Raw genomic sequence first — 18,937 nt, 5'->3', positions numbered from 1 at the left:
TTGAAATGTTTTATATGCAGGGGGCAAGGACATTATGTCAGAGTGTGTCGGCGGTGCGGCACTGAGGAGGAAGCAAAAGACCCACGGCACGGCGAGGAGGAGCCACAAAACATGGAGGAAGACATAGCAGCAACGCACGTGGGCAGGGAGTCTCACACCAACAGGAGCAGCATCGAAGACACACCTGAAACGGAGCAGAAAGACGGCTGCCACCAGGAAGGAGAGACGGGGGAAGGAGTTTTAACAGGAGGATATCTGCAAGTGATGAAGGACAGCGATAACGGGAGAGCTGACATGGAAGCTGACCCTGATGACGACACAAGCGGCTGGAAGGAGATAAAGCGCAAAAGAAAAGGCACCAGCAGGAAAGGCAAGTTGCAGGAGATGGCAGCACAAAAAACTGAGAGTGGCTCATCAGTTGAGGACATCGACATTATCAGCCAGGTGAAAAATGTCACCAAAAAGGTGTCATTGTGATGGAGCTAAAGTTATAAAAGGTGTGTGGGGGGACAAAGACATAGGGCCAAATGAGGGGGGACCAACAGTATACATGGGAGGGGATACAGGTGAAAAAATGTGCCAGAGACGAGGGAATAAAAACTTAAAAGGGAGTTGGGAAGAGGGGAAGCCAACCTCACTTTGCAGTAAGAAGAGGGTGGCGAGGAGGGGCAAGGAGAGGGTGTGGGAAAATGCAACTAAAAGAGCAGAGTAAACAATAAATGGAAGTCTCCTAGCTTTTTGGTTATTTAAAAAAATAAATAATAATAATGCTGTCAATCGTCTCTTTTAATGGTAATGGACTTAGAACACCAGAAAGGTTTCAACAAATGCTGGGAATGTGTAAGGAACATATTTGTCTACAAGAAACAAACTGGGATAATGTTCATGTGGGAAGAAGTGAGAGGGAATGGCTCGAAAAAATATTTGTTAATAATGGGGAAAACAACACAAAAGGAGTTGCAATATTAATGAAAAGTGGGAGGAAATGTGAAGGAATCTTTACAGGATGGGAAACGGAGGGTCATCTGGATTAATTTTGAACACACGGGGAAAAGTTTAACTCTTAAACGTCTATGCACCAAATGAAGAAAGAGAGAAAATTATTTTTTGCCGAACTGGAAAAAAATGTCAGTGTGAACTGTGTAATGGTTGGAGATTTCAATGTGTGGGGCGGGAAATTGGAAAAATGTATGGGATATAAAGATGATGTTTCAAGAAATGTGCTCAAACAAGGAATGCAAAGAAAGGACAAGATCGACGCCTGGAGAGAAAGACACCCAACAGGGAAGGCGTACACTCCTAGACAAATAGTAAAATGGGTGCTAAAACAAAGCAGAATAGATCTCGTCTGGGTCAAGGAAGAGATACAGCATTATATCAAAAATAGAATACAAAGTAACATCACTATGTGACCACAAGGTGGTGACATTTAGCTTGACACAAGGGGTGGAAAGTAGAGGTGGTGGTGTGTGGTGAATGAATGGCAGTATTTTACAGGATAAGGAATATAAAACAAATGTGACAGAATTGATCACAATCACAATGAATGAAGAGATGTTTGAACAAGACACTGGGAAGTGATGGGACAATGTGAATGAAGAGGTTAAAAACCCGAGTGTAAAATATAGCAGGGAAAAAAACAAGAAAGAGAAGGGAAGAGAGAAGAGGGTGAGAAGGGAATTAGATGCAGAAGGAAGAAAAATAGAAAAAAAAAAAGGAGAAGTCCAATCTAGACAAATATATTAACATAAAAAATGAACTAGATGAGATTGAGAAGAAAAAATGCAGAGGGGCAATGGTGAGAAGTAGAGCAAGATATGTGGTAGGGAGAGAAATGCACAAAATACTTTCTCGTGATGGAAAAAGCGAATCAGAAAAGGACCTACATTGGGAAGATAGACGGGGAAGATGGGGGAACTATTACAGACTTTGTTGGAATAGTTGAAAGAGTAGAGCAGTTTTATTCAGAGCTATTCAAGGATGAAAAAATAGACAAAGTAATCACGAAAGAGGTATTAGGTAATGTAAGCGTGAAGGTGTTAGGACTTGGCAAGAATGAGGACTCAGTTGCAGACTGGAAACGATAGACGCAGGATTTTATTCTGCTGTTTTCTATGAACTCTCTTCAGACAGAGTGAATAAACAAATGGCTAAAAACTCTATACTTGATACACTAGAGCAGGGGTCGGCAACCTTTACCACTCAAAGAGCCATTTTGGAAAGTTTCACAAATTAAAGAAAACAATGGGAGCCACAAAACAATTTTGAAAATTTAAAATGAAAAACGCCGCATACAAAGCTTAAATTGCTTTGCGCTATGTTAACCAGGGGTCTCTGACACACGCACCGGCACGCATCTTAATAAGGAAATTTAATGTTAGTGCGGCCCACGACTTTTAATTGAATGGCGCTTGATAGCGTCTTTCTTGCCAACCCTCTCAATTTTCCAGGAGACTCCCAAATTTCAGGACGTGCTGGCACTGCTTTTGGCGCCCTCTACAACCTGCCCAAACAGCGTACCTGCTTGGCCACATGTTGAATGCAGCTTTTGCTTGCTCACGTAAGTGCCAGCAAGGCATACTTGTTCAACAGCCACACAGCTTACACTGACGGTAGTCGTACAAAAACAACTTTAACACTGTTACGTTACAAATATGCGCCACACTTTGAACCCACACCAAAAAAGAATGACAAACACATTGCTGGAGAACATCTGCACTGTAACACAACACAACAAATGCCCAGAATCCCATGCAGCCCTAACTCTTCCGCTCAACCGACGCACGGAGAGGGGGGTTGATGTGTGGGGGGGGTTTGGTGGTAGCGGGGGTGTATAATGTAGACCGGAAGAGTTAGGGCTGCATGGGATTCTGGGTATTTGTTGTGTTGTGTTACAGTGCGGATGTTCTCCAGAAATGTTTTTGTCATTCTTTTTTGGTGTGGGTTCACAGTGTGGCGCATATTTGTAACGTAACAGTGTTAAAAAAAATGTTTACGCGACCGTCAGTGTAAGCTGTGTGGCTGTTGAGCAAGTATGCCTTGCTGTCGCCTACGCGTGCAAGTAAAAGCAACATATAACATGTGGCCGGGCTGGCACGCTGTTTATACATGCTATAGAGGACAATTAATGCAGTGCAATTAGGGCACGCCCTTGATTAAGTAATTAGAGTGAAAATAGGATAATATTTGCCCTGGGAGATTTCTAGGAGAGGCAGTCTCCTGGGAAAATCAGGGGGGGGGGGGGTCGTTAAGTGTACTGGGAAAACCGGGAGGGTCGGCAAGTATGCAGCTGAGCCGCATCAGAGTGGTCAAAGAGCCGCATGCGGCTCCAGAGCCGCGGGTTGCCGACCCCTGCACTAGAGTAAAAAGGAAACAAAGCACACGGCGTAAAACAATAAAGAGAAAATCACTCCAGAGGGAGGAAAAAAGACAATAGCAAAATTTACACTGATCTAATAACAAAAACAACAATCTATGATAAAAGCTACACAAAAGGAAAATCGCTCACGCAGAGGAAGAGACAAAACGCTATAAACAGAAACTACTCTATAAAGAGCTAAGAAAAATCCACAAATTAAAGCGCTCCAAGAAGAGGGAAAAAAGAAGGCAGAGCACTATGAAATGAGCTCAAACAAAAACTGACCAAAAACTTTAGCAAATCAAAATCACTCTTCTTCAGAGGGTACAGAGAAATCAAAGAATAAATCAAGGCAATACTTAGCGACGTTGACGAGACTGTGGAAGACGGCTGGAGGTACACGGTGAGACGATATACTCTGGCAACAAGACAGGGGAAGACGAGGACTATATACACATGAGGGAGGGTGACACAGGTGGGCACAATCAGGCAATCAGGAGAGACATCAGACCAGTGACACAGGAGAAAGGGCAAGTGGCCTGAAACGAGAGGAGGATTAGATTTTCAACATAAGACAGGAAGTATGCCAGACAACCCCAAAACAGGACTTCCCTCATCGCGGTGTGACAGTACCCCCCCTCGCCCCGTAAGGCCGACCCCCGACGGCCCAGGCTGTTCAGGGTGGTCTCCATAGAAGTCCTTGATAAGAGTGGGGTCGACAATGTGGCGGGACGAACCCACTGTCTCTCTTCAGGTCCGTAGGTGGCGGGGCCACACCGTTAGCTAGCTTTACCTCAGTTTCTATTGGCCAGGTTACCGCTCCTACCACACAGTTCAGTGGAAGGGTGGTCTCAGGTTGCTTGGCCTCAAGCTCGGGGTCGAATAGTCGTGACAGGGCGTCTGGCTTGACATTGCGGGACCCCGGCCTGTAGGAGAGCGAAAAGGAATAGCGGTTAAAGAAAAGCGCCCACCTGGCCTGGCGAGAGTTGAGTCTCTTAGCCTTCTTGATATATTCCAGATTCTTGTGATCCGTCCAGACGATTAATGGGTGTTCGACCCCCTCGTAGTGATGGGATCGGCAGTTCTTTTGACTGTACTGAATCACTAGAATCAGTTCCTTAAATTGAGTCGTTCAAAAAAATCTGTTCACAGAATCCCCCCACCCCCCAAAAAAAAAAATAGGAGGGGGGGAGGGGGGCGTGCGTAGTACAGTACAGTGCAGACATTCGCGGGAGAAGCAGCAAATAGGGTGAACGCGAGTCCCTACACAGCTCTGTGCATGCAGTACACCAGGCAGTGAGTGACTGACACAGCGCCACAGTCAGCACAGTTCAGTACGTGAACCTGAATCACTTCTGCAGCAGCAGTTCTGTGTGCAGGTCGGCAAATCATGAGTCAGTCAGTAATAGCTTCCCCAGCGGCAGATCTCGGTGTGTGTCAGTTCGCGAACGACACAAGCCCTCAGCACCCAATGAACGACGCGCACAGTGACTGAACGAGAGCCTCAATGTGACGTCCTCCTCCGCGACACAGTCAGTTCTCTGTGTCAGTAGGTTCGCGAGTCCTGATTCTGAATGAGTGAGTGAGTGCAGCGCGAACCTGAATCACGTTCGCGAACGACACAACACTACCGCCCCTCCCACTCGCGTCGCTGCTGCTCAGCCTTGCCCTGCCTGCACTGAGTTTCTTTCTGTCTCCTCTACTCTCATAACTTTATGTGTTGAGATAATGGGGACGGGGCGCGTGTGTGTGTGTTTGTTTTCATGTGGCTTGAGTCAACATTAGCCGTTAGCTTGGAGAATGAATGGAGAACGGATGCCAATGGCATGAAACATATCCCCGCGACGGGAGGAGAATCACTCGCGGCATTGGGGCAAGCAGAGCAGAGAGCAAGAGCGTTGTCGTTCACTGAGTGATTCATGTCGTTAATCCGCGATGAACGAATCGTTCGCTCAGTCCCTCCCCCCGCCCCCATGATGAGTAGCTGGCTGCGTCGTTCGCCGACGTCGAGGGTTCAGTGAGTCACAGAATGCGCCAGTTCCACTCATACCGGCATGGTCGCGGCGGAGCTCAACTGAACTGAGAAAGGAACGAATCAGTTCATGAAGTGATTCGGTTCAGTACGTTCACTCAAAAGATTTGTGTTCGCGAACGACACAACACTACCCCCTCAAGCCAATGCCTCCATTCCGCCAAGGCGAGCTTCACCGCCAGCAACTCCCGATTGCCGACATCATAGTTTCTTTAAGCTTTGGACAGCCGCTGCGACAGAAAGGCACAGGGATGCATCTTCCCGTCCTGTTGAGAGCGTTGAGACAGGACCGCTCCAACTCCTTCATTAGAAAAGTCCAACTCCACGACGAACTGGCGCTGCGAGTCCGGAATGGTGAGGATGGGCAGTGAGGTGAAGCGGTGCTTGAGCGTCTGGAAGGCCCTCTCTGCCTCTGGAGACCAGTGGAACCGCACCTGAGGGGAGGTAAGAGCATGGAGAGGAGCAGCTATAGTGCTGAAGCTTCTGACAAACCGCCTGTAAAAGTTATCAAAGCCCAAGTTTTGCTGAACCTTCTTGCGGTGTCAGGTGTAGTGGAATGTCTGTAAAGATTCCCTAAAGGAACTTATGCAGCTCCAGATCCAGAGAACCTACATCTCTGTTTCTCTGCTCTCCACAGTATACAGAGAGATTTGTGTGTTCTCAGATGCATCAACTATGGCTATATCAGCTGTAACATACCTCAGGGCAATCGATACAGAAGGACACAGCCATGTCGGGTTTATCATGGGGAAATCCAAGCTGGCTCCACGTCCTGCTCACACTGTCCCTCGTTTGAAATTGTGTGCAGCCGTCTTGGCAGTGGAAACTGCAGAGACGATAATGGATGACATTGATGTAGAGATTCACAAAGTCAAGTTCTACACAGACAGCAAGATTGTACTTGGCTACATACATAATGCGTCCAGAAACTTCTATGTCTATGTGGCAAACAGAGTGACAAGAATAAGAAGGTCCTCTACCTCAGATCAATGGCACTACATCAGCACCAAACTTAATCCTGCAGATCAAGGATCTAGGTCTGTCTCTGTCTTTTCTAAGACACCTTGTGGTGGAAATCAGTTTTGCAGTTTGTGTTCTATTTTGACCCTCCTGTCTTGCCGTAGCCAGCTTAGTGTTTGTGTTTCAGACAGCAGGTAGAGAGCAGTATGAGAGCAGATGTCAAATAAACAGCACTTACTGCAGGCTTCAAGCTTACTTTTCAACTTTGAAACTTTGAAGGTCTAAACCTGTAAGTTTATGTGAATGCAACATGCATGTGTATATTGTGACACATTATTTGTGCATTTTCAGTTTAAGACTGCTTTAGTAAGATAATTGTGCCTATTGTTGAAAGCTAATTACTCGCAGCATTTTGTTGATTTGGATGCTAAATAGGTTACATAGCAGACTTCTATATTGGTTTATATAATTATGTAAAAATGTATGTTGTATATAGATATATGCTGAATGTAACATGTTTGTTTATGTGTTTTAATTCACAGTTTTACAAAGTATACGATTGATCCTTCACTAAAAAGGCCTAAACTACACTCCAGACGCTTAGGACTCTTTGTTCATCAAGGATTATATCATGTTAGCTATCTGCTAAACTAACCAGCAAAAAGAAAGAGCAGAATACTCAGCCTGTCTAACTCTTTGGACTTTTGCTCCACTGTTAGCACTGAAGTGCCTTGAGGCACCTGTGTCACTGTTGGCGATACTGCAGATCTTGCTATCAATCCCAAACCGAGTCAAACAAACATGTTTTGGGTGGAGAGCAGCGTTTTGTTTGGACGAGCAATACGTAGCTGTATTGTCAAGTATGGCAAGTACCTATAGCCGTTGTGACAAAAGCAAAAGGGGGAAAGGGCGCCCTATGTTTGGACGTCGCCAAAAGCTTACAGCACCTGGTATTCCCAGGCAGTCTCCCATCCAAGTACTAACAAGGCCCAACCCAGCTTAGCTTCCGAGATCTGACGAGATCGGGCGTGCTCAGGGTAGTATGGCCGTAAGCCGAGAAATGAGCCTCAAAATCAGATTTTTAAATGTGACAAGCTGGTTGACAGGACCTTTCTGCTATGAGCAACGTGTGTGTGATACAAAATTCACTGCTTGTTTTCTCAGCCTGTCCAACTCTTTGGACTTTTGCGCCACTGTTAGCACTGAAGTGCCTTGAGGCACATGTGTCACTGTTGGCGATACTGCAAATCTTGCTATCAATCCCAAACCGATTCAAACAAACATGTTTTGGGTGGAGAGCAGCGTTTTGTTTGGACGAGCAATATGTAGCTGTATTGTCAAGTATGGCAAGTACCTATAGCCGTTGTGACAAAAGCAAAAGGGGGAAAGGGCGCCCTATGCTGGGAGCGTCACCAAAAGCTTACAGCACCTGGTATTCCCAAGCAGTCTCCCATCCAAGTACTAACCAGGCCCAACCCGGCTTAGCTTCCGAGATCTGACGAGATCGGGGGTACTCAGGGTAGTATGGCCGTAAGCCAAGAAATTAGCCTCAAAAACAGATTTTTAAATGTGACAAGCTGGTTGACAGGACCTTTCTGCAATGAGCAACATGAAACAAAAATCACTGCTTGTTTTCTCAGCCTGTCTAACTCTTTGGACTTTTGCTCCACTGTTAGCACTGACGCGCCTTGAGGCACATGTGTCACTGTTGGCGATACTGCAAATCTTGCTATCAATCCCAAACCGAGTCAAAACTAAACAAACATGTTTTGGGTGGAGAGCAGCGTTTTGTTTGGACGAGCAATACGTAGCTGTTTTGTCAAGTATGGCAAGTACCTATAGCCGTTGTGACAAAAGCAAAAGGGGGAAAGGGCGCCCTATGCTGGGAGCGTCGCCAAAAGCTTACAGCACCTGATATTCCCAGGCAGTCTCCCATCCAAGTACTAACCAGGCCCAACCCAGCTTAGCTTCCGAGATCTAACGACATTGGGCATGCTCAGGGTAGTATGGCCGTAAACCGAGAAATTGCACTCAAAATAAGATTTTTAAATGTGACAAGCTGGTTGACAGGACCTTTCTGCAATGAGCAACGTGTTTGTGATACAAAAATCACTGTTTGTTTTATCAGCCTGTCCAATTCTTTGGACTTTTGCTCCACTGTTAGCATTGAAGTGCTTGAGGCACATGTGTCACTGTTGGCGATACTGTAAATCTTGCTATCAATCCCAAACCGAGTCAAACAAACATGTTTTGGGTGGAGAGCAGCGTTTTGTTCTGACGAGCAATATGTAGCTGTATTGTCAAGTATGGCAAGTACCTATAGCCGTTGTGACAAAAGCAAAAGGGGGAAAGGGCGCCCTATGCTGGGAGCGTCACCAAAAGCTTGCAGCACCTGGTATTCCCAGGCAGTCTCCCATCCAAACACTAACCAGGCCCAACCCAGCTTAGCTTCCCAGATCTGACGAGATCGGGCGTGCTCAGGGTAGTATGGCCGTAAGCCGTGGAGTTGGACTCAAAATCAGATATTTAAATGCAACAAGCTGGTTGACAGGACCTTTCTGCAATGAGCAACGCGTGTGTGATACAAAAATCACTGCTTGTTTTCTCAGCCTGTCTAACTCTTTGGACTTTTGCTCCACTGTTAGCACTGACGTGCCTTGAGGCACATGTGTCACTGTTGGTGATACTGCAAATCTTGCTATCAATCCCAAACCAAGTCAAAACTAAACAAACATGTTTTGGGTGGAGAGCAGCGTTTTGTTTGGACGAGCAATACGTAGCTGTATTGTCAAGTATGGCAAGTACCTATAGCCGTTGTGACAAAAGCAAAAGGGGGAAAGGGCGCCCTATTCTGGGAGCGTCACCAAAAGCTTACAGCACCTAGTATTCCCAGGCAGTCTCCCATCCAAGTACTAACCAGGCCCAACCCAGCTTAGCTTCCGAGATCTGACGAGATCGGGCGTGCTCAGGGTAGTATGGCCGTAAGCCGAGAAGTTGGCCAAAAATCAGGTATTTAAATGTGACAAGCTGGTTGACAGGACCTTTCTGCAATGAGCAACGCGTGTGTGATACAAAAATCACTGCTTGTTTTCTCAGCCTGTCTAACTCTTTGGACTTTTGCTCCACTGTTAGCACTGACGTGCCTTGAGGCACATCTGTCACTGTTGGCGATACTGCAGATCTTGCTATCAATACAAACCGAGTCAAACAAACATGTGTTGGGTGGAGAGCAGCGTTTTGTTTGGACGAGCAATACGTAGCTGTATTGTCAAGTATGGCAAGTACCTATAGCCGTTGTGACAAAAGCAAAAGGGGGAAAGGGCGCCCTATGCTGGGAGCGTCGCCAAAAGCTTACAGCACCTGGTATTCCCAGGCAGTCTCCCATCCAAGTACTAACCAGGCCCAACTCAGCTTAGCTTCCGAGATCTGACGAGATCGGGCGTGCTCAGGGTAGTATGGCCGTAAGCCGAGAAATTGGCCTCAATATCAGATTTTTAAATGTGACAAGCTGGTTGACAGGACCTTTCTGCAATGAGCAACGTGTGTGATACAAAAATCACTGCTTGTTTTCTCAGCCTGTCTAACTCTTTGGACTTTTGCTCCACTGTTAGCACTGAAGTGTCTTGAGGCACATGTGTCACTGTTGGCGATACTGCAAATCCTGCTATCAATCCCAAACCGAGTCAAACAAACATGTTTTGGGTGGAGAGCAGCGTTTTGTTTGGACGAGACATTCGTAGCTGTATTGTCAAGTATGGCAAGTACCTATATCCGTTGTGACAAAAGCAAAAGGGGGAAAGGGCGCCCTATGCTGGGAGCGTCGCCAAAAGCTTACAGCACCTGGTATTCCCACACTCAAAAAAGTGAATGAGGTGTGTTGTGCACTATATATAATTTTTATGTTTTCAGTTTACTTAAAATACATGTCTTTGTTATGTTAAAGTATTTTTTTCCAATAAAGTCCATGTAATTGTGTCTTTGGTTATGTGTACAAAATAATTATGCGTTGGTTGATCACAAAACATTTAATTGAAGTGAATTATGATTGAAATACTTATTACATCCAGAAGGTGGCAGTAAGAAGAAAATTCAAATGCTTCACACTACACGTGCGCAAACTCTGAATCAACTTTCTTGTTTTTGCCGGTGAACTTGCCAACGGTCGTCACCATTTGTCTGCGTTTCTGGCTTGAGAGGTAGGAGGGCATTTTTCATCAATACTTATTGTATTATTTACATATTGAGCATGATTTAATTGTGTGTTTGTGATATAACACTTCTATATTTCCGTTGTGTTTGTGCTTCAGAGAGCAGTAGCCAGTGCATGATAAAACTACACTACCTTCGGTCTGCTTTTACCCCCGCCGACCCCCAGACAGGTAGGTTAGCTACTAAAATAAAGCACCAGTGGCATTTGTCAAGGGTAAATGTCACCAACAACGGGAGCATCTGGTTATGTTTAACGAGCAGTAGAGCCGTTGTGGTGAGCTGGGAAGCGGGTGTTAGCCGCGAATGCTAACCGCTAGCGCTAGCCGAAGTTAAAGGCCTACTGAAACCCACTACTACCGACCACGCAGTCTGATAGTTTATATATCAATGATGAAATCTTAACATTATAACACATGCCAATACGGCCGGGTTAACTTATAAAGTGACATTTTAAATTTGCCGCTAAACTTCCGGTTCGAAAACGCCTCTGAGGATGACGTATGCGCGTGACGTAGACCGGCGAACACGGGTATGCCTTCCACATTGAAGCCAATACGAAAAAGCTCTGTTTTCATTTCATAATTCCACAGTATTCTGGACATCTGTGTTCGTGAATCTGTTGCAATCATGTTCATTGCATTATGGAGAAGGAAGCTGAGCAAGCAAAGAAGAAAGTTGTCGGTGCGAAATGGACGTATTTTTCGAACGTAGTCAGCAACAACAGTACACAGCCGGCGCTTCTTTGTTTACATTCCCGGAAGATGCAGTCAAGATGGAAGAACTCGGATAACAGAGACTCTAACCAGGAGGACTTTTGACTTCGATACGCAGACGCCTGTAGAGAACTGGGACAACACAGACTCTTACCAGGATTACTTTGATTTGGATGACAAAGACGCAGACGTGCTACTGTGAGTATGCAGCTTTGACTTCTAAACATTTGATCGCTTGACCGTATGTGCGCAACTTTTTTTTGCGTATGTACGTAACTTTTTTTTAAATATATAAGCTTTATGAACCTTGGGTTAGGTGAACGGTCTTTTGGGCTGAGTGATTGTGTGTGTTGATCAGGTGTTTGAATTGTATTGGCGTGTTCTATGGAGCTAGGAGCTAGCAGAGGAGCTAGGAGCTAGCGTAACAAACACGCAGGTGTTTTTATGCAGGATTAATTTGTGGAATATCAAATATAAGCCTGGTTGTGTTGTGGCTAATAGAGTATATATATGTCTTGTGTTTATTTACTGTTGTAGTCATTCCCAGCTGAATATCAGGTACCGTGAGTATGCAGCCTTGGCTGCTAAACATTTGACAGCTTGACCGTATGTGCGCGTCACGTACGTAACTTTTTAAAATATATAAGCTTTATGAACCTTGGGTTAGGTGAACGGTCTTTTGGGCTGAGTGATTGTGTGTGTTGATCAGGTGTTTGAATTGTATTGGCGTGTTCTATGGAGCTAGGAGCTAGCAGCGGAGCTAGGAGCTAGCGTAACAAACACACAGGTGTTTTCATGCAGAATTAATTTGTGGCATATTAAATATAAGCCTGGTTGTGTTGTGGCTAATAGAGTATATATATGTCTTGTGTTTATTTACTGTTGTAGTCATTCCCAGCTGAATATCAGGTACCGTGAGTATGCAGCCTTGGCTGCTAAACATTTGACAGCTTGACCGTATATGCGCGTCACGTACATAACTTTTAAAAATATATAAGCTTTATGAACCTTGGGTTAGATGAACGGTCTTTTGGGCTGAGTGATTGTGTGTGTTGATCAGGTGTTTGAATTGTATTGGCGTGTTCTATGGAGCTAGGAGCTAGCAGAGGAGCTAGGAGCTAGCGTAACAAACACGCATGTGTTTTTATGCAGGATTAATTTGTGGCATATTAAATATAAGCCTGGTTGTGTTGTGGCTAATAGAGTATATATATGTCTTGTGTTTATTTACTGTTGTAGTCATTCCCAGCTGAATATCAGGTCACCCCCGGCTCACACAGCATCTTCCCTATCTGAATAGCTTCAACTCCCCACTAGTCCTTCACTTGCACTTTACTCATCCACAAATCTTTCATCCTCGCTCAAATTAATGGGGAAATTGTCGCTTTCTCGGTCCGAATCTCTCTCACTTCATGCGGCCATCATTGTAAACAATAGGGAACTTTGCGTATATGTTCAACTGACTACGTCACGCTACCTCCGGTAGGGGCAAGCCTTTTTTTTATCAGATACCAAAAGTTGCAATCTTTATCATCGTTGTTCTATACTAAATCCTTTCAGCAAAAATATGGCAATATCGCGAAATGATCAAGTATGACACATAGAATAGATCTGCTAACCCCGTTTAAATAAAAAAAATTCATTTCAGTAGGCCTTTAAAGGCCTACTGAAATGAATGCCCCTACCGGAAGTAGCGTGATGTAGTCAATTGAACATATACGCAAAGTTACCTATTGTTTACAATGATGGCCGCATGAAGTGAGAGAGATTCGGACCGAGAAAGCGACAATTTCCCCATTAATTTGAGCGAGGATGAAAGATTTGTGGATGAGTAAAGTGCAAGTGAAGGACTAGTGGGGAGTTGAAGCTATTCAGATAGGGAAGATGCTGTGAGAGCCGGGGGTGACCTGATATTCAGCTGGGAATAACTACAACAGTAAATAAACACAAGACATATATATACTCTATTAGCCACAACACAACCAGGCTTATATTTAATATGCCACAAATTAATCCTGCATAAAAACACCTACGTGTTTGTTATGCTAGCTCCTAGCTCCTCTGCTAGCTCCTAGCTCCATAGAACGCGCCAATACAATTCAAACACCTGATCAACACACACAATCACTCAGCCCAAAAGGCCGTTCACCTAACCCAGGGGTCGGCAACCCGCGGCTCCGGAGCCGCATGCGGCTCCTTGACCACTCTGATGCGGCTCAGCTACATGCATGCCGACCCCCCTCGATTTTCCCAGGAGACTTGGGATGTCAGTGTCTCTCATAGACTACTCCCAGGGAAAAATAATCCTATTAATACTCTAATTACTATATAAAGGGCGTGCCCTAATTGCACTGCAGTAATTGTCCTCTATAGCATTTACTTACAGCGTGCGAGGCCAGCCAAATGTTGTTTGTTGTTATTACTTGCTCACACAGGAGACAGCAAAGCATAGTTACTCATCAGCCACACAGCTTACACTGACGGTAGCCGTATCAAACAACTTCAACATTGTTACGTTACAAATATGCGCCACACTGTGAACCCACACCAAAAAAGAATGAAAAACACATTTCTGGAGAACATCCCACTGTAACACAACATAAACACAACACAACCATTACCCAGAATCCCATGCAGTCCTAACTCTTCCGGTCTACATTATACACCCCGCTACCACCAAATCCCCCCACACATCAACCCCCCCCCCCCCCCCCCCCCCCCCCCCCCCCCTCTTCGTGGTTGGTTGAGCGGAAGAGTTAGGGCTGCATGGGATTCTGGGTATTGGTACCGTCAGTGTAAGATGTGTGGCTGCTGAGTTAGTAGCCTTGCTGTCTCTGACGTGAGCAAGCTAAAGCTGCATTCCACTTGTGGCCGAGCAGGTACACTGATTGGGCAGACTGTAGAGGGCGCCAAATGCAGTGTCATCACACTCTGATATTCGGGAGTCTCCCGGGAAAAATGAGAGGGTTGGCAAGTGTGACGCAAGCGACATTCATTCAAAACTCGCGGGCTGCACTAACATCAAATTCCCACATTAAAGTGCGTGCCGGTGTGTGTGTCTGAGACCCCTGGTTAACATAGCACAAAGCATGTAAGCTTTGTATGCGGTGTTTTTCATTTTAAATTTTAAAAACATTTTTGTGGCTCCCATTACTTTCTTTAATGTGTGAAACTTGCCAAAATGGCTCTTTGAGTGGTAAGGTTGCCGACCCCTGACCTAACCCAAGGTTCATAAAGCTTATATATTTTTAAAAAGTTACGTACGTGACGCGCATATACGGTCAAGCTATCAAATGTTTAGCAGCCAAGGCTGCATACTCACGGTACCTGATATTCAGCTGGGAATGACTACAACAGTATATAAACACAAGACATATATATACTCTATTAGCCACAACACAACCAGGCTTATATTTAATATGCCACAAGTTAATCCTGCATAAAAACACCTACGTGTTTGTTATGCTAGCTCTTAGCTCCTCTGCTAGCTCCTAGCTCCATAGAACACGCCAATACAATTCAAACACCTGATCAACACACACAATCACTCAGCCCAAAAGACAGTTCACCTAACCCAATGTTCATAAAGCTTATGTATTTTTAAAAAGTTACGTACGTGACGCGCACATACGGTCAAGCTATCAAATGTTTAGCAGCCAAGGCTGCATACTCACGGTACCTGGTATTCAGCTGGGAATGACTAAAACAGTAAATAAACACAAGACATATATTTACTCTATTAGCCACAACACAACCAGGCTTATATTTAATATGACACAAATTAATCCTGCATAAAAACACCTACGTCTTTGTTATGCTAACTCCTAGCTCCTATGCTAGCTCCTAGCTCCATAGAACACGCCAATACAATTCAAACACCTGATCAACACACACAATCACTCAGCCCAAAAGACCGTTCACCTAACCCAAGGTTCATAAAGCTTATATATTTTAAAAAAGTTACGTACATACGCAAAAAAAAAAGTTGCGCACATACGGTCAAGCGATCAAATGTTTAGAAGCCAAAGCTGCATACTCACGGTAGCACGTCTGCGTCTTTGTCATCCAAATCAAAGTAATCCTGGTAAGAGTCTGTGTTGTCCCAGTTCTCTACAGGCGTCTGCGTATCGAAGTCAAAAGTCCTCCTGGTTAGAGTCTCTGTTATCCGAGTTCTTCCATCTTGACTGCATCTTTCGGGAATGTAAACAAAGACGCGCCGGCTGTGTACTGTTGTTGCTGACTTCGTTCGAAAAATACGTCCGTTTCGCACCGACAACTTTCTTCTTTGCTTGCTCAGCTTCTTTCTCCATAATGCAATGAACATAATTGCAACAGATTCACGAACACAGATGTCCAGAATACTGTGGAATTATGAAATGAAAACAGAGCTTTTTTGTCTTGTATTCAATGGGGAAGGCATACCTCTGTTCCCCGGGCTACGTCACGCGCATACGTCATCCTCAGAGGCGTTTCGAACCGGAAGTTTAGCGGCAAATTTAAAATGTCACTTTATAAGTTAACCCGGCCGTATTGGCATGTGTTATAATGTTAAGATTTCATCATTGATATATAAACTATCAGACTGCGTGGTCGGTAGTAGTGGGTTTCAGTAGGCCTTTAAGGCCCCTACACATGATACGCGGTAAAACACTTTGAACCGGCCGTTCCATTCAGTGCCTATGGAAGAGGCGGTAGCGGGGCGCACCGCTGTGTCCGAGTTTTCCGAACTATTTAACGTTGCATTAAAGTCGTATCCAGATGTCTGAAGAAAACGTAATGCTTGGAGGTTAAGATGTAGTCACCAGCTAACGGTTGTTAGAATACTAAGGTCGATTTAGCCGTTTACTGGCACTCTGCTCCCAACCTCGCGGTGAGCCCAGAGCAAAAAGCTGATTATGAGAATCGAGCTAGCTCAGCACTACAGCCCACATACTTGTTACCAGAGAGAGATATTGTAAACATCCAGGACAGCTAACTTACTGGGGCCAGAAGCCCTTATTCCTTATTCTTCCTCCTGTCTGCCCATAGCACTGTACTCATAACAAGTATGATCACAACTAGTGATTTTAATACTGTGAATTGTGTTGCCAGTATTTTTATTTGTATTAACATTTATCAGGTAACAGATTAATTCTCTTGCTCTCGTTCTGAATGTGTTTTTATTTTTTAGATTTCTAGTTCTCTTTAAAACAAGTAATGAACTACTTTAATGTATGGATCCACATGAATGGATGGATTTATGGATTAACATGATGAATTTCAGATCCTGGATGTGATAGCTGTTTCCTAACTCATCGATGTGGTTTAGACGGCACTGCTGAGCTTGCCCGTGGTATGTTAACAGTCAGACTTTTCTTTCTTAATACTGTTTTACAAATTGAGTTTCCTTTACCAATATATCATTTTTTGTTTTTTGCCTCCCAGATTTGAATGTGGCAGTGTAAAGGTTGCAGTTCAAAGACCTCAACTAGAGGCCAGTTGCTTAAACATTACAGATTAAATCATCCACATTATGGGCGCAGGCACCCATATCCTTGCCCATATAGTAGTTGTCCATGTACATCTAAGTCATGGAATGCACTCGGGTCACATTTGTGTAGAGTCCACACTAGAGAAACATCACAGCAAACTTGACATCGACGACATTCAGCTGTCATGTTTGTGGGTTCTCTAAAGTTTACTCTGAAAAGGAGTATTTCACTCATATAAATTTGCATCTCAAAGCCAATGAAACAGTCCCCTGCATATTCAAGGGCTGTACATTTAGGACTAATATTTATGGGACATTTAAATCACAATCGTCTCCCATCCAAGGACTAACCAGGCCCAACCCAGCTTAGCTTCCGAGATCTGACGAGATCGGGCGTGCTCAGGGTAGTATGGCCGTAAGCCGAGAAATTGTCCTCAAAATCAGATTTTTAAATGTGACAAGCTGGTTGACAGGACCTTTCTGCAATGAGCAACGTGTGTGTGATACAAAAATCACTGCTTGTTTTCTCAGCCTGTCTCGCTCTTTGGACTTTTGCTCCACTGTTAGCACTGACGTGCCTTGAGGCACATGTGTCACTGTTGGCAATACTGCAAATCTTGCTATCAATCCCAAACCGAGTCAAAACTAAACAAACATGTTTTGGGTGGAGAGCAGCGTTTTGTTTGGACGAGCCATACGTAGCTGTATTGTCAAGTATGGCAAGTACCTATAGCCGTTGTGACAAAAGCAAAAGGGGGGGAGGGCGCCCTATGCTGGGAGCGTCACCAAAAGCTTATAGCACTTAGTATTCCCAGGCAGTCTCCTATCCAAGTACTAACCAGGCCCAAGCCAGCTTAGCTTCCGAGATCTGACGAGATCGGGCGTGCTCAGGGTAGTATGGCCGTAAGCCGAGAAATTGTCCTCAAAATCAGATTTTTAAATGTGACAAGCTGGTTGACAGGACCTTTCTGCAATGAGCAACATGTTTGTGATACAAAAATCACTGCTTGTTTTCTCAGCCTGTCCAATTCTTTGGACTTTTGCTCCACCGTTAGCACTGAAGTGCTTGAGGCACATGTGTCACTGTTGGCGATACTGCAGATCTTGCTATCAATCCCAAACCGAGTCAAACAAACATGTTTTGGGAGGAGAGCAGCGTTTTGTTTGGACGAGCAATACGTAGCTGTATTGTCAAGTATGGCAAGTACCTATAGACGTTGTGACAAAAGCAAAAGGGGGAAAGGGCGCCCTATGCTGGGAGCGTCGCCAAAAGCTTACAGCACCTGGTATTCCCAGGCAGTCTCCCATCCAAGTACTAACCAGGCCCAACCCAGCTTAGCTTCCGAGATCTGACGAGATCGGGCGTGCTCAGGGTAGTATGGCCGTAAGCCGAGAAATTGGCCTCAAAATCAGACTTTTAAATGTCACAAGCTGGTTGACAGGACCTTTCTGCAATGAGCAATGTGTGTGTGATACAAAAATCACTGCTTGTTTTCTCAGCCTGTCTAACTCTTTGGACTTTTGCTCCACTGTTAGCACTGAAGTGCCTTGAGGCACATGTGTCACTGTTGGCGATACTGCAGATCTTGCTATCAATCCCAAACCGAGTCAAACAAACATGATTTGGGTGGAGAGAAGCGTTTTGTTTGGACGAGCAATACGTAGCTGTATAGTCAAGTATGGCAAGTACCTATAGCCGTTGTGACAAAAGGGCGCCCTATGCTGGGAGCGTCTCCAAAGGTACACAGCACCTGGTATTCCCAGGCAGTCTCCCATCCAAGTACTAACCAAGCCCAACCCAGCTTACCTTCCAAGATCTGACGAGATCGGGCGTGCTCAGGGTAGTATGGCCGTAAGCCGAGAAATTGGCCTCAAAATCAGACTTTTAAATGTGACAAGCTGGTTGACAAGACCTTTCTGCAATGAGCAACGTGTGTGTGATACAAAAATCACTGCTTGTTTTCTCAGCCTGTCTAACTCTTTGGACTTTTGCTCCACTGTTAGCACTGAAGTGCCTTGAGGCACATGTGTCACTGTTGGCGATACTGTAAATCTTGCTATCAATCCCAAACCGAGTCAAAACTAAACAAACATGTTTTGGGTGGAGAGCAGCGTTTTGTTTGGACGAGCAATATGTAGCTGTATTGTCAAGTATGGCAAGTACCTATAGCCGTTGTGACAAAAGCAAAAGGGGG

General features: G+C 44.8%; 5 non-coding genes and 4 pseudogenes across 5 annotated transcripts; all 9 read right to left on the bottom strand.

Moving 5' to 3' along the window:
* Positions 1–7,285: 7,285 nt before the first annotated feature.
* Positions 7,286–7,404, bottom strand: LOC133663993 (5S ribosomal RNA). The gene has a single exon (XR_009828469.1). It is a non-coding gene; the product is annotated as a 5S ribosomal RNA (ribosomal RNA).
* Positions 7,405–7,767: 363 nt separating this feature from the next.
* LOC133663970 (5S ribosomal RNA) lies at positions 7,768–7,886 on the bottom strand. Its single transcript, XR_009828447.1, has one exon. It is a non-coding gene; the product is annotated as a 5S ribosomal RNA (ribosomal RNA).
* A 363-nt stretch (positions 7,887–8,249) lies between these two features.
* LOC133664063 (5S ribosomal RNA) lies at positions 8,250–8,368 on the bottom strand (annotated as a pseudogene).
* A 362-nt stretch (positions 8,369–8,730) lies between these two features.
* Positions 8,731–8,849, bottom strand: LOC133664062 (5S ribosomal RNA; annotated as a pseudogene).
* A 369-nt stretch (positions 8,850–9,218) lies between these two features.
* On the bottom strand, positions 9,219–9,337 carry LOC133663975 (5S ribosomal RNA). The gene has a single exon (XR_009828452.1). It is a non-coding gene; the product is annotated as a 5S ribosomal RNA (ribosomal RNA).
* Positions 9,338–9,698: 361 nt separating this feature from the next.
* Positions 9,699–9,817, bottom strand: LOC133663983 (5S ribosomal RNA). The gene has a single exon (XR_009828459.1). It is a non-coding gene; the product is annotated as a 5S ribosomal RNA (ribosomal RNA).
* A 7,715-nt stretch (positions 9,818–17,532) lies between these two features.
* Positions 17,533–17,651, bottom strand: LOC133664058 (5S ribosomal RNA; annotated as a pseudogene).
* A 362-nt stretch (positions 17,652–18,013) lies between these two features.
* On the bottom strand, positions 18,014–18,132 carry LOC133664106 (5S ribosomal RNA). The gene has a single exon (XR_009828542.1). It is a non-coding gene; the product is annotated as a 5S ribosomal RNA (ribosomal RNA).
* Positions 18,133–18,481: 349 nt separating this feature from the next.
* Positions 18,482–18,600, bottom strand: LOC133664059 (5S ribosomal RNA; annotated as a pseudogene).
* Between the last annotated feature and the right edge of the window lie 337 nt (positions 18,601–18,937).

This window comes from Entelurus aequoreus, linkage group LG13 (genome assembly GCF_033978785.1).
Source record: "Entelurus aequoreus isolate RoL-2023_Sb linkage group LG13, RoL_Eaeq_v1.1, whole genome shotgun sequence".
In the NCBI taxonomy this organism is placed as follows: domain Eukaryota; kingdom Metazoa; phylum Chordata; class Actinopteri; order Syngnathiformes; family Syngnathidae; genus Entelurus; species Entelurus aequoreus.
The sequence above is the reverse complement of the archived record's forward strand: the minus strand, read 5'-3'. Positions and strand labels throughout refer to the sequence as shown.